Source organism: Pleurodeles waltl, chromosome 1_1 (genome assembly GCF_031143425.1).
Source record: "Pleurodeles waltl isolate 20211129_DDA chromosome 1_1, aPleWal1.hap1.20221129, whole genome shotgun sequence".
Classification (NCBI taxonomy): domain Eukaryota; kingdom Metazoa; phylum Chordata; class Amphibia; order Caudata; family Salamandridae; genus Pleurodeles; species Pleurodeles waltl.
The window spans coordinates 996343798-996359717 of NC_090436.1; the positions used below are offsets into that span (position 1 = coordinate 996343798).

Sequence of the window (15920 nt, forward strand, 5' to 3'; positions counted from 1 at the left end):
CAAGTTGCCTAGCGTGACGCTAATAAAATGGCCCACTCATATGCTTATGAGGACGAAAAATACTTTGGGGATGAGCCCCCCTTTTTTGATGAGACGCTGGCTGGCGCGTTGGACAATACTGTGCAGCTCTCTATAAATAAGGCACTGGAGAGGGCTCTGGGTCCCCTCACTCTTCATTTCGAGAGCTTTGCGCGCCAGAAAGGTTGGTTGCCCACCTTGGCGTCTTCGGAGGAAGCGCTTTCGGACCAGCCCTCTACCTCTAAGGGTAAGGCTAAGGCCAAATCTTGGGCCCACTCCAATGTTTTCAAAAAATTGGCCTCTTCCATCCGTAAGGAACATGGTTATAGCTCCTCCCAAGTGCAAGACGCTTATGGTTCGGATTCGGACCAGTCATCCTCCAAATCATCTTCCGGTTCGGATTCTGAGGAGGACCTCGGTACCAAGCCAGGCGCGGTCAAGCGCAAAAAGTCGGAGTCTACCAAAGCCCCTCCTACCAAGACACCTAAGGTACTGACGTTCAGTCCGGAAGAGATTGTCCTCCCCCGCTCTTCTAGCTGGGTTCCTCCACCCGAGGTGGCTGAATACCTCCAAAAGCATATCAGGGCTAGTTCTGATAAGGATGTGAGGGCTCGGCTTCGGGCGGAGTGTCCTCGCCCTGAATTGGAGGGTAAAGTTACAGATACACCGGACGTGGACCCGACTATGGTCACCTTTTTAAAGAAATGGGTGAAAGACCCCAACAAGGGCCTCGACCGGGCTTGGCGATCTTGCCAAGACAAGCTACTTGACCTCTTGGGTCCTCTTGCCAAGATATTAGAGATGGCTTACGTGGCCAAGGAGTCTCAGTCCCCTATCGATCCTGCTATCTTGGTAGGCTGGGCTCAGCGTGCCATTTGCCACTTGGGTAATGCCAACGTGGCTTTATCAACAGAGAGGAGACGTTCTATCCTCATGCGAATCGACCCTCAGCTTACGGAACTCGCCTCCTCAGAAGCGGGTCCAGTGGCCCAGGGGCTGCTATTCGGGGCTCCTTTCATCAAGGACTTGGCCAAGTTTGCTGCGACATTCAAAACCATGGACAAGGCACAACTGTCGCTCAAAAAAGTTTTCAGGGAGACTCTTTTTCGGAGGGCCGGACGTCTGCGGGGATGCTCGTCTGGCCGCCCCTATTACCAAGGCCCCCGACGTGAAGCCCTCTCCAGAGGCCGCGGTTACTACAGGGAACAACAGGCAAGCTCCACCTTCTATCCCACGCGTCCCCGTGGAGGTAGAGGTCGCTATCGCAAGACCTCCTTCAGAGCTCAGCAAGGAGACTCCCAGGATCACACCACTTCAGGTGAGACTAATCCACCCTTCCGAGGTAGTTCTTGGGGGCAGGGTTCAATCTTGTTTGACGGAATAGCAAAAGTTATCCAGAGATCCCTGGCTGTTACAAACCGTTCAAGGGTTCAGATTGGAATTTTACCAGACCCCTTTTCAGCAAAGCCCCCTCATCTTCCCCATTTTTCCCGTCACGATATCGAGATCATAGACTCCGAGGTGCAGCCGCTCCTCAAGAAAGGTGCTATTTGCTGAACGGTTCCTCATCCCAGGAGTTTTCTAAGCCCCATCTTTCTTGTAGACAAGAAAGGGGGAGGTTCGCGCTTAATCCTAAACCTCAAAGAATTCAACGCATGGCTGGTTTACAGACATTTCAAGATGGAAGAAATCCATCTTCTCAGGGATATACTGCAGGAAGCGGATTGGTTGGTGCGTCTAGACTTAAAGGACGCGTACCTAAGTATCCCTGTTTTTCCACCTCATCGGCGTTTCCTTCAGTTCCTGTGGCAAGACCAGTGCTTCGAGTTTCAGGTACTCCCCTTTGGGCTTTCCTCCACTCCTTGGTGCTTCACCAAGGTTATGAGGCCTGTAGTGGAATCCCTTCGGGCAAGAGGTGTGCGTCTGATAGTCTACCTCGGCGACCTGATCATTATGGCTCAAGACCCCTTTCTCCTGCAGGTCCACTTGTCTTGGACGATCCAGCTTCTCCAGGATCTGGGTTTCATAATCAACCAACCCAAGTCTTGTCTCCATCCGGCCCAACAGATAGAGTTTCTGGGCTTCAGGATAGACTCAGTGACAGCTCAGTTGATCCTCCCTCCTCTGAAGGTGCGCAATATCAAGAAGGAGTTGCGCCTACTCCTATCCAGACAGAAGGTGTCTTTGAGGAGTTTAGCCAGGATGGTGGGCCTTCTATCCTCCTCGATCCAGGCTATTTTCCCGGGTCCCCTTCATTACAGAGCCCTCCAATGACTCAAGATCTCTCATCTACAGAAGGGTTTGTCTTTTACGGACTTAGTTCCTCTGAATCCAGAGGCCGGCTCGGAGATAACCTGGTGGTTAGAACACATGGAGGCCTGGAACGGGCGAGCGATCTTCGGCACTGCTCCAGATGTCATTCTGGAATCGGATGCCAGCAGGTGGGGCTGGGGAGCCCGGTGCGGGGAGGTCTCCACGGGGGCCGTTGGTCGGAGGAGGAACTCCACCTCCACATCAACTGCCTGGAGCTTTTAGCTGGATCCTTTGCAATCCGGAGTGTCTCTCCTCTGAAGGCGGATTGTTGCATATGTGAACAAGCTGGGAGGCACGAGATCCCCGAACTTAGCTCGCATTGCCAAGGATTTCTGGCAATTTTGCCTCCAACATCGCATCTCTGTGATTGCGGAGTACCTCCCGGGGACTCGCAACACAGTGGCCGATTGGAACTCCAGATTCCTCAGGGATTCCAGCGATTGGATGCTACTCCCCAAGGTGTTTACCTCTCTCAACCTCAAATGGGGCCCTTTCTTGATAGATCTCTTTGCCTCGAGATTGAATCGACAGCTGCCTTTATTCTTCAGCTGGAGGCCAGATCCGGAGGCGGTAGCCACTGATGCCTTTCTCCAAGACTGGTCTCCCCATCGAGCGTATGCCTTCCCTCCATTCAGCATGATTCCTCGAGTCATTGCCCAAGTCCGACGTCTGAGGACGGAGAGTGTGCTGATAACCCCTATTTGGAGGGCTCAAGCCTGGTTTGCCTTAGCACTAGACCTTCTGTGCGATTTCCCTCTCCTAATCCCTCCTCTTCACAACCTTCTCCGGGACCCTCTGGGGTTTCCGCACCCCTTGATTCTTCAGGGCAAGCTTTGGCTGGTAGCCTGGAGAATATCAGGCATCATTGGTTCCTGCCAGGCATTTCAGAACAAGCTTCTAAATTCCTCCTCCAGGCCTGGTCCCCCAATACTCTCAAGCGATATGCCTCTGCTTGGGTCAGATCAATCAATAATTATAGATCTGCCATTTCCGCAGGTCATTCACCAGTTCAGGGCAAGCCTATGGGAGAACACAATATTGTCTGCAAATTGATGAGGGGTATTCGTCTGTTGAATCCCCCGCGTCCCAAGTATTCCTCTCTGTGGGACGTCAACGTAGTGCTTATGTTCATTTCGTCCTGGCCAGATAACAAATACCTTTCTCGTAAGCAACTTTCGGCCAAATTGACCTTATTACTGTGCCTCATTTCATGCAAGAGAGTATCGGATGTAAGCTCCCTGGATTTGCAGGGCAGGATTTTTTCTCCTTCTGGAGTCTCTTTTTCGATTTCCAAGCGTACTAAAACGGGTCCCAACTCGGTGTCGTACCCTGGTTCCCCTCATAACCCCAAGCTATGCGTGGTACAATGTTTGAAGGCCTATGAAGCGGCTACAGAAGAATTCCGTACAGACCCTAGAGGGCAGTTGTTGATTGCTCTTCAGAAGCCTTTTAAACCAGTATCGTCAGCTACTCTAGCAAGATGGATCAGGTGGCTTCTTTCTGAAGCAGGGATTAACGTCTCCATGTTTGGAGCCCATTCAGTCCGTGGAGCTATGTCTAAGTCCTTTAGTTTGGGCATGAGGTTAGAGGATATTATGAGGGTGGCGGACTGGTCGTCGGAATCTACTTTTAAGACCTTCTATCATAAGCCCATTGTGGACATTGCATCGATCGTCGTAGATCAGCTTTGAACTAGCATAATCTGAGCCTCCGGTCCTGACATAGAATAAAAAAAATTCAAGCTTACGCGTTAAGAATTTTCAATTCTATTAAGGACACGGAGGCGAGGAATATCCCTCCCAAGTGGACAATAAGACCTCTACTTACGAGTTAAGTATTCTCTTTTCAGTTGATATCTCATTGTTCGCCCACCCTGTGATGTTATCAATGCATGTAATTTGTAGACGATGGTTCTATGACACATACTATTAGTTTCGTTTCTTTTCTTCACAGGTGTGGATCAGAGTTGAATTTATTCGTTCCAAGGATTTATCGATCTGGATGGTGGCATCTGTTCTTTTCCAGAGCTCCTGTTTTTGGATGTTTGGATCGTGTTTTGTTCGATTGGATGATGTTACAATTATTGACTCTTACTGAATGAACTCTCGCAAAGAAAGAGGAAGTTTCATAGCCTCTTTGTGTTTTATACCCTGTTCTCTATGGTTACTGTGCATACTTTGATTTATGGGGTATGTAGTTCTTTGTCAATATCTTCTCTTATTGGCTGCTGTGGAAAATAAAGCATAGAGAGAGAAGCATAATCCTCGCCTCTGTGTCCTTAATAGAACTGAAAATTCTTAACGCGTAAGCTTGAAATTTTTTTACTGGTTCACACCACATTTTAGAAGAGGAAAGTGTGAGATTTAAAAAAAAATGGGAGAACTAATTAACCCTTTGACTTCTATTGAGGACGAGGAAATTTCATACGGGATTTTTTGGCTTCAAAATCGAGTCTCCCGCCTGCATCGTGACTGTTGGAATGTATGCTGGTTTAATGCTTTCGTGGGTCTGTAGTTTGTGTTTAACCATTTTGATTAGCTGCTGTCATTTTGGCAATACATTGTTTTGTATGGTGCTTATATAGGCCTACCTAATACTGGTCTCCCTAACTTTAACCGAAATGAAAATTATTGACAGGATAACTAGAAATGTGTGTTTTCTACTGAACTCCAACAATGTGACAGCAGCTGAGAAGCTACGTAGAGAAGTGCACGTTTCCACGTCAACTAAACGCTTCAGTCCGTCCTCTATATCTATAGTTCCCTTCTCACTGAGGAGCGGCGCGATCTTGATGATGTAAACGTTATTGAGTGGAGAGCTAGAAAGGGGTAAACAAGGTTGAAATCCCTACGATTGTGGAGTTGCGTTGAAAATGTCCTTAGCGTTTGTACTGCTTTACATAGAGTGCACTTTTAGGAAGCACTAATCAATGCCGTTTAAAAAAAAAAAATGTGCATAGTGTGTCGTCCCAGTTTTAAATTGGAAATGCCACTTGCCCATAAGCATGTTTTGCTTTCGACAGCAGTTCGCTGTTTTGAACTGATTTTATTTTTATGATATAAAGTGTTATTACATGTTTCTCTTTCAACGTTTAGGGTGCGACTATTTAACCGTGCATGTGAAGTCGTACTGTGCAAGACGGCTGTAGAGATTGCTCCTATTTGGATTGGCATGATAGTTTATATCCGGAGCTTGTGCCAACATTAGTGCCTGGGTTCAGCTGGAGCGTTCGACAAAGGGGTTGTTGCGAGTTCACGCGGAGTTGGGGGCGATCAAACCTGTGACAGACGGCTGAAGTGTGGTAAGCCTGCGCCTTTAAGAGTCAAGCCTGTTCTCGCGACGGTTGGACCAAGGCGCGCGGGGCGTTCCTTTGTCTCCCCCTTCCCCATTCCAATACACGCGCCGTCAACGCAACGCGCCAGCGCCGACAACAAAGCGACTGGAAGCGGCGAGAGACCCAGGGAGCGGAAGAAGAGCACGGAGTGCGGCGCGAGGATCCCGGAGAAGTCTGAACTCTGAGGAGGCAAGAGTGCGGCGGGGCCAAGAGTGTTCGCGCTCGGCTGCTCTGCGCGAGGTGAGATCCAAAAGTGGCAGGGGCTGTGGTCCTACATTTTGAGGAATAGTTGCCTTTGGAATGTGGCGCTTTGAGTAATTCCCTTTCTACCTACAGGCTTTGTCACCGTTTTTAGAAATGGTTACCCCCAAATATGTTCCCCGGCGAGCGACATTGAAGGTGATCCTACGGGGCCAATTGATCCTCGTGCTGTGGGCACGTTGGGTGCTAGTGAGCTGTCTGCTCGTGAAGTGGGGTCAATTTTTGACTGATGCCGGCTTTTGGTGCACGCTGGCCACTCTCCAGGGTGCTTGGCAGATGGATCGGGTCCTTTATTGCAGTACACATCGACTGCAATCAGCGAGGCCGCTCGAGCCTTTGCTCGCCGCTGCACCAGTCGCATTTCAGTGCCTGTACACTTTATTATTCCATGGTGCTGACTGCTTGCTACTGTGTTTACGGCTTTCCTAGCTAGAGGCGTTTTCTAAAAGACTTGTTAAATTCAAGGAAGTCTCGTTTTCTTGGTTTATGGAGATTGTGTCGAAAAGGTGTTTTCTTTGTCGACGTTGATATTTTTGGGCATCACGTCAGCGTGATTTTAGACGCCCTTAGTTGAGCGATTTTGTAGGTAATCGTACAGTGTTTTGTGAAACCGAGGGCGTTGTTTACTTGAAGAGGTTGCGTTTTGCTCCTTTTACAGATTTGGATGGTGAAGCATAGGTTGCTGTTTGTAGGTATTAAAACTTTATCATTGTAAGAATTCTTGAAAAACAATGAGATGGTTGTTTTGGCCGTTAGTGCTGTTGTGGTTGCACAAGTGTGTATATCAAGTTAACCTTAGTTCCAAAAAGGCTTCCACTACCAACCAGAGCTAAATAAGTCTATTAGATTACTTTTTTGGTTCTTGTTTGATGCTTCTATAACTAGCAATGCATCCACAAGCAGTACACCCTGCTAAAATTCTAAAAAAATAAATACAAAATCTGCAGATTCCTGTTACATTCTGAAGATTTTTCCCGGTGTTAAAATGTGTGTATATTATGAATGGTTTGGCAAGCATTAATTAGTAAAATAATGAACCCCATCCGCCCAAGGCAGTAATGAGCAACAGAACAAGGCTGTTTAAATGACTTGCCTATTAAGTATAAAGAAACTTTCTGGGCTACGGATGCATCTATTGTATCTGGCCAGAGGAGTGCTGGTGTGCAGAAATTCTGTGAAAAGAGTGGTACAGCTGCGTATAAACACACTGGGTGGCGTTCCACTAATGTGTCCTTGTATATGATTTTAAAACACAACTTACACGGGTGGAATGTATAACGGCTTGTGCTTCTTTAAATAAACATTGTGCCCTTTTCTTAATACGGCATTCACACGTTACGGTGCAGTGTGCTCCAAACTGAACGCGGTCTTTACATATTGACGTACTGCACCTTAGTCTTTCGTGGAGCATCAGGATAAGCTCGCAAAATGCAATCAATACAGTGTGCTATTATTTTTTTTGTAGTAGGATGTTATGCGTACTGAAAACAACAAAATAAGCAACATTGTGCACTATGAGGACAACGACCTAGCGGGAAAAGATCATTTCTGTATTTCAAAGACTGCCAGGCTGAGTTAAAGTGAACCCAAGACTCTAGCCCTTGGGGGTGCAGATGTCATGAACACGCTTTATAGTCTTGTATTTAAGGATCATATAACAGGGGGAACTTAGCACCATGGTAACGAAGTAGTAAAGGAAGACAGAAAAGGTTACATTTTATTCACTTTGAAAACAAAAAAATGCTACTTTACTTTTGGTCTGTCCTTTTTGTCTTACAAGTTCCCATCCATGGTCTTGTCTGTTACAGCCAAGTCAGTGAGCCACAACCAGAGCTGCACGACATGAGTGGAAACTAATGACAGTAGATGGCAGCACATGAAAGCGGGGGGAAAAAGGGTAACGGGAAGAAGTGGGCCAAAGTTTAGTTTCACAGCGCCATGAGGCGACAAGGAAAGGACAGCTTGCAATTACAAAGAAAGACTGAGAAGGGTCCTAGCAGGCCTTAAGGTACTCCATGTCAAGGGACCATTGCCGTAATGCACCAGCATGCATGATGACCCAGACATTAGTGAAAGACTTAGCGTGTTTGAAACATCAAAACTTAAAGCATGGCAACTGCCGTAGAATGAAGGCAGTTACCACATCATTTTAAGTTAATTGAAAAGAAAATGTGACTGTAATTATAACAAATACTCTTCTACAACTGAAAATTTTCGCGACATAATGGCTACGCTATTTGCAAAATACAGCAATGTCTCTGACGACCACCACATGTATTGGAAGGCTAAAATAAAAAGTAAACGTGCAAGTAGAACCCGCACGTGGTTATCCAGTTGGAGGAGCACACGTACTCCTCAGTGAGAATTAAAAATACCTTCTGCATGTGAACAAGAGATTAGTTTCACTTGTTCGAATATAAGTGACACGTCTCGGTTGTTCACAAAGATCATTTTGTTGAGTTGCCATTTAGTTGATCAACTACCGATGAGGATACAGCTCAAAAGGCTTTAATGATAGGAATATGGCTGCTTAATAGAGTACGCTTAAGGAGAGATTTGGGGAAGTATGCACAGATAATATATTGGTGAATGGAGAGCATATATGAGAGAAATAATGAAACACCAGTGAACCTTCCGGTGCTCCTTATTTGACGGATTTAAACTGCAGCAAACTTATGTTGCAGCAGCACAGTCAATGTATTTAAAACACGGTGCGAGCAGCAGAGAACCATGTACAGGGATTCCTTTGCCTTTTGGAGTTCCAAGCTAGCAGGCACAGTACCGTAGCTGACTGTTTCACAAGCCAAATATCCAATCCTTGCACTCCGTCTGGTCCTGAAGGTGTTGCAATAGCCAGTGGCAGACGAGGGGGCTGACCCACTGGTTCCTCTTTATTGCCTGTGCCGTGGGATGTTCTAGAACGGGTGCCTATGGCTAATGAAAATCATTTTGAGCTACAAATATTATTAATGCTGTAATAGTGACCAAGTCGGACAGGATTATATTAGTAGCCACCATGTGCAAGATTACAGCATTGAACACCTCTGTACTCCATGGTTGGCAGCAGTAATGTAAACAAGCATTTGCAATGCAGTGGGTCCCGCTTTTGCTCGTAACGGGCTGTTGAGCAAGACGGTAAAAAAAAAAACGGCCTAAAGATGGACAAACATAAAGCAGTTACCAACGAAAATAATATTTTTGAAAGACAAGCCTATGGACAAGTGATAGTGATGGGCGTGCGGTGGGTGTGGTTAAAAGCTCAGATACATACTAACACGTCAGAAAAGCAGCGCTTGTGCGCTGCTATGCTCGACCTAAAAAGGATTAGTTGATTTAGAGCTCCTTTACATAAGTAATACTTAGCTTGTGTAACTTAAATGCTCCTGGCACCAAGGTAATAATACTAGTAATAATTGCTGCAGTACTACATCATGTATCACTCAAATATTGACTTTAAAATGCAATTCAAAATTTTTCATCAAATGCTGGTGTACTCATTAATTCGGCCACACAAAACTTTACAATTAGTGGGCAGGTCTGCACACCGAAAAGCTACTGACTGAAGAGCTATCAGTCAATCAGGCAGTATTTGTAGAGTGCAACTACTCACCCGTGAAGGTGTCTAGGTCCTGGGTGGGTGGGTGGCTGGCAGACCGAGCCTCATCCAAAGAGCCACGTATTGAGCTTGTTCCTGAAGATGGTGAGCTATGGGCTTTGTTTGAGGTGCAGGGGTAGGTTGTTCTGCTCTTTGCTGCAAGGTAGGTGAAGGACCTTCCTCCAGTGGTGGTTTTCTGTATTCATGGGATGGTGGCAGTGCTTGCTGGGCGTAGCAAAACGAGGCGCAGTGGTATAGGTAGGCTGGTCGAGTAACTCGTAAGCTACTCGTTTGGCAAATCACCTAGGCAGGTCTGCACATAACCCATTCATGTGATGAATATGTTTTTTGATAAAAGGCAAATCTATCATGGGGAGGTGGCAGCCTAATATAATCATTAGCTAAAAGGGTTGTTTAAGCTGTGGTCTGGGGTCTACTCTTACTTTTAAGATCACCCACTTACTTTGAGGAGCTGCGTTTTTTTTCTCCCTCTCCAATAGTCAGAAAGGAGAACAGTCATTTGAAAGGTATGACAAATTAATCGTTATCTCCTGTGTGTTTCATTCTTTTGGGTAGTCAAAAATGTGAAACAGGACTGCAGAGAAACAAGAAAACGGCTCGTATTTTGTTTGTTTGACAAAACCATTTTTTCAGCATTTACAAGAAACGCAGGTAAGGATGCGGCCCATCTCCCAAAGGCTGTCATTGACCTTGTCACCACAAAAAAACAGGGACTTACATTTTTAAATGTTTACTCCTCGTCACAGAACATATTCACACATTCCTTCACACATCTACAGTTTTCATTGCTACATTTGAATGTTTAATTGGTATAATTCTTGACATCGTGAAAGTCTGGTCCAATCTTTCATCAAAACACTATGTGGGAGGGATAGAGCAATTAGTGAACGGGTATGCAAGATGTTTTTTTTTTTTTACTAAACTGCACTTTTAGAAAATGAACGTGGCTAAAGTCCTTAGCAACGGGAAATGATGAGTTAAAAAAAAAAAAAAAAAAATCAACCCAGAAATGTGCGTTATAAGTCCGACTGGAAAATACGTATTCAGTGCATATCCAAGAACGGCAACCACGTTCTGTTTATTATAAATAAATTCCCTCGTCTTTTTAGGGTTTAACGTGCAAGTCTAGCTGTTGTAATCTCTCTGTGGGCTTTTAACCACTCCCACTCTTGCTGTTAATTCTTTGTTGTGCTTGTCTTAATTGCTTATTTTTTTGTGTGTGCATTTTGTGAAATGTCCCTCCTTTGTGTGCTGAGTTCCCTCCCAAGGCGATTTAACTAAGTGAATATTCCTGTTGGCTATCACGCTTCCTCCTGTTACAGCATTTTGATGGTCCGTCTCCAGTTTCAGGTTGCCTTTTCGGCGATCCCTTTTATACATACGCACAGGTAGCCAATAATTCTTGTGTTCATGCTCGTGGTGGTGGCGGCGCTTTGAATCGGCTTGCTTCTGTTGACTGTTTTGCTTTTCATTTAAAATTTATGTGCAAGAGAAGTCCAGTTAGGAATTTACAACGCTAATAGCTCTAACTTGAGCAAACGCGAAACCCATTGCATTGCAAATGGTTGTTTAAATAGGATGTTGGGAGTTTAACAGAGCACAAAGAAAATCTATGCAGTACGATGTGTAATCATGTCCTGTAAACCAGATTTTTTTTGTCTTAGAGAATGTCTTTTTTTTTTTTTTTTTTTAACCAAAGCATTTTAACCCGCTGCGTATAACAGAATTAAAATGTAAATACAGAGCAACCTTTCCCGATTCTATGACTCTGCGATGTAAGAATAAAACTTTCATTTCAAACTACAAATATCATTAGATTCAACTGCACGAATGATCTGGTCATTTTCCTTCTTGGTTACAGTTGGGAATTCCTTTCACATGTCCCTACTTTCATCAGTATATATTCCATAGAATGTGTTTTGAGGACAGGGGAAGCTCTGGCAGTAACTGAGGCACAAGTTTATACTACCACTGTACGGATTCTCTGATAACGCTCCCAAGCTCCGTCCTCCCCTTTGGCTATGAGGGATTAACAAACACAAACGAGGGAGCAGAAGATAGAAAAAGCGAGGGAATAATTGAGTTACTATGCGAAGAACACTGCGAATGGAATGACGCCTAAAAATGTATGCCAGAGTGAACGGTTCAAGTGGCTTTAGGTGATCCTTTGAGAGGATTCCCCTTTAAACCATGTTAAAAAAACAAACAAAAAAACCCCACTCTGCTGCATCATTCCAAGACAGGCCGATATTGATGATGTTCTTAGTCCCGGGCTTTCCTTTCACATATCATTGCAATTAGATGCTACCTACTGGTTCAGTTGAAACAGACTGCAAGTCCCAGAATGCACCACTTTAACAAAACAGCAGCAAAATGTGGTTATTAGAATACTTCATCATGCATAACAGCCTTAACCTGTTAGATTTGCTGCTGGGTTTTCTTTCAGAGAGCAAAGAAGCTGTGTTGCCCTGGCTGGACAGGCACATCAGCCACTCTCTCGTGTGTCTGTGCCTGCAGCAGTAACGTCCCAGCTGGAGAGAAGGCTTGGTCTCCAGGCCGTGGCACACTGCAGAGCACTGTGACCTTTCCCTTGCCAGGAGTAAAGACCAGGGTAAGCTCTGCTTCTTCATTATGCCACATTTTGAGGAGCAAAGGGGTAGCTCCTGATAAACAGCTGCACTTTCCATCAGCAGTCCTGGGCCATAGGGGAAGGCCTTTCATTAAAAATGACAACCTAAATATACTGGTCGTTGGCAAACTCTGGCCTCGCACCGCAGAAAGAGCCAAGCTGAGAGAAGGCAAAACCGAAACCAGGAGGCATGAGGGGCCATCACGTGCTGTAACAGAGAGGACACATGACATAGTGTGACTGCCAACAAACATTTTCTCTTAGTGAAATTTCCTGAGCAGGAACTTGGCATGCAAAAGGACGGACATTTAGCACAATGCACCAATAAAAGTGAAGCATTTAAGACAAGCACAACGAAACGGATAGCAAGAGTGGGAGTGGCTAAAAGCCCATATTAGATACAACATGTCTTGCAGACAGCAGTGTGCGCTTCCAAACTCGACCAAAAAAGCAGGATGAATAGGAAAAGCAAAGGATGTACGGCCTCTCAGTGCATATGATATGCACTCAAAAAAGAAACTGCCAAAAGCTAAATGTTTTCAGAGTTGGGGGGTGATACTGTGGATAGGAGTCCCTCACCCACCTATCAAGTGCCATGTTTCATCATGGGGCACTTGCTTCCTTTGGCCTTCATGATCCAAGTAAGTAGACATATTTCTGCCCATGTAGTTTCCTTCAGCGAGTTAAAGGTCGTTCATCAGGACTGCCACAGATTTCAAAGGTCCGATCATCTGTATGGGGTCAAGATCTAAAATGGGGAGCATGGATTTTTAAAAACAGTTAAAGAAGTCTGCAGACTAGCATTCATATCATTCACACCAGTACCTCATGTTGTGATAGTAATTCTGGTGAACTCTGCTCACTTGGTCGATAACAGTATTGGCTGCTTTACTTAAATGGAGAATTCCTGTTGTCTTATCTCAGTGATGGAGACAGGGAGTGGGAATCTCTAATGTAATTGGTAAACATATATTTTAGTCATAAAAGTGAGGAAGAACAAGGTTTTATATCAGCTGAAAGCAATTAGTGTCATGTACTCGTGTCTCATGACATATGTATTGGTCAATACATATTGACATATGTATGGGTCATAAACTCGTAAGGAATATTAGTCAAAGTGTATACCCCATCAGGTCTTGCTAGTGGTTGGAATACATATGGTTTTGCATGGAAATCTAAGTGCAAATAAAACATAAAATCATGTTGTCTGAACTATGGCGGATGTCATTCCCTGTCTGAAAAACAGTGAGTTGGAACTAAGGAGCTATTGATACATAAAGCTATGAAGTCTTTTCTGCGTAATAAGTTTGCAACAGTGCTATGTTTTAAGACGGGGTGATCTCTTCCCAAAAAGGGCAGTGCTCCTGTGTAGGAAGTTGGCTCTGTATGCACTATTTCAAAGTAAGGAATAGTATGCACAGAGTCCAAGGGTTCCCCTTAGAGGTAAGATTGTGGCAAAAAGAGATAATACTAATGCTCTATTTTGTGGTAGTGTGGTCGAGCAGTAGGCTTAAAGAAGTAGTGTTAAGCATTTGTTGTACACACACAGGCAATAAATGAGGAACACACACTCCGAGACAATTCCAGGCCAATAGGTTTTTGTATAGAAAAATATATTTTCTTAGTTTATTTTAAGAACCACGGGTTCAAGATTTACATGTAATACTTCAAATGAAAGGTATTGCAGGTAGGTACTTTAGGAACTTTGAATTAGCAAAATAGCATATTCAGTTTTCACATAAATCACATATAGCTATTTTAAAACTAGACACACTGCAATTTTCAACAGTTCCTGGGGGAGGTAAGTGTTTGTTAATTTTTGCAGGTAAGTAAACCACCTACGGGGTTCAAGTTTGGGTCCAAGGTAGCCCACCGTTGGGGGTTCAGAGCAACCCCAAAGTTACCACACCAGCAGCTCAGGGCCGGTCAGGTGCAGAGGTCAAAGTGGTGCCCAAAACGCATAGGCTTCAATGGAGAAGGGGGTGCCCCGGTTCCAGTCTGCCAGCAGGTAAGTACCCGCGTCTTCAATAGGAGACCAAGGGGTCTCTTCAGCGATGCAGGCAAGGGGGGGGGCTCCTCGGGGTAGGCACCACCTGGGCAAGGGAGAGGGCTTCCTGGGGGTCACTCCTGCACTGGAGTTCGGATCTTTCAGGTCATGGGGGCTGCGGGTGCAGAGTCTTTACCAGGCGTCGGGATCTGAGGAGCAGGCAGTCGCGGTCAGGGGGGGCCTCGGGATTCCCTCTGCAGGCGTTGTTGTGAGGGCTCAGGGGGGGCAACTCTGGCTACTCACGGTCTTGCAGTCGCCGGGGAGTCCTCCCTGAAGTGTTTGTTCTCCACAAGTCGAGCCGGGGGCGTCGGGTGCAGAGTAGCAAGTCTCAAGCTTCCGGCGGGAAGTGCAATTTGTTGCAAAGTTGCTTCTTTGTTACAAAGTTGCAGTCTTGGATGAACAGAGCCGCTGTCCTCGGGAGTTCTTGGTCCTTCTAGAGCAGGGCAGTCCTCTGACGATTCAGAGGTCCCTGGTCCCTGGGGAAAGCGTCGCTGGAGCAGTGTCTTTAGAAGTGGGGAGACAGGCTGGTAGAGCTGGGGCCAAAGCAGTTGGTGTCTCCGTCTTCTCTGCAGGGCTTTTCAGCTTAGCAGTCCTCTTCTTCTTAGGTTGCAGGAATCTGAGTTCCTAGGTTCTGGGGAGCCCCTAAATACAGAATTTAGGGGTGTGTTTAGGTCTGGGAGGGCAGTAGCCAATGGCTACTAGCCCTGAGGGTGGCTACACCCTCTTTGTGCCTCCTCCCAAGGGGAGGGGGTCACATTCCTATCCCTATTGGGGGAATACTCCATCTGCAAGATGGAGGATTTCTAAAAGTCAGTCACCTCAGCTCAGGTTGCCTTAGGGGCTGTCCTGACTGGCCAGTGACTCCTCTTTGTTATTCTCATTATCTCCTCCGGCCTTGCTGCCAAAAGTGGGGCCGTGGCCGGAGGGGGCGGGCAACTCCACTAGCTGGAGTGCCCTGGGGTGCTGTAACAAAGGGGGTGAGCCTTTGAGGCTCACCGCCAGGTGTTACAGTTCCTGCAGGGGGAGGTGTGAAGCACCTCCACCCAGTACAGGCTTTGTTACTAGCCACAGAGTGACAAAGGCACTCTCCACATGTGGCCAGCAACATGTCTGGTGTGTGGCAGGCTGCTGGAACTAGTCAGCCTACACGGATAGTTGGTTAAGGTTCCAGGGGGCACCTCTAAGGTGCCCTCTGGGGTGTATGTTACAATAAAATGTACACTGGCATCAGTGTGCATTTATTGTGCTGAGAAGTTTGATACCAAACTTCACAGTTTTCAGTGTAGCCATTATGGTGCTGTGGAGTTCGTGTTTGACAGACTCCCAGACCATATACTCTTATGGCTACCCTGCACTTACAATGTCTAAGGTTTTGCTTAGACACTGTAGGGGCACAGTGCTCATGCACTGGTGCCCTCACCTATGGTATAGTGCACCCTGCCTTAGGGCTGTAAGGCATGCTAGAGGGGTGACATATCTATACTGCATAGGCAATGTGAGGTTGGCATGGCACCCTGAGGGGAGTGCCATGTCGACTGTAGGAAGTTGGCTCTGTTTGCACTATTTCAAAGTAAGGAATAGTATGCACAGAGTCCAAGGGTTCCCCTTAGAGGTAAGATAGTGGCAAAAAGAGATAATACTAATGCTCTATTTTGTGGTAGTGTGGTCGAGCAGTAGGCTTATCGGAGGAGTAGTGTTAAGC

General features: G+C 45.9%; 1 protein-coding gene across 2 annotated transcripts in view; it reads left to right on the plus strand.

Annotated features, from left to right (window-relative positions):
• Positions 1-5124: 5124 nt before the first annotated feature.
• G3BP2 (G3BP stress granule assembly factor 2) overlaps positions 5125-15920 on the plus strand; it is a 306903-nt gene continuing 296107 nt past the window's right edge. The window contains exon 1 of one of the 2 annotated variants that reach the window (XM_069230288.1): positions 5125-5905. The gene's annotated coding sequence lies outside the window, so the exon portion shown is untranslated. The remainder of the gene's footprint in view (positions 5906-15920) is intronic. The other variant, XM_069230287.1, reaches the window with a different exon arrangement.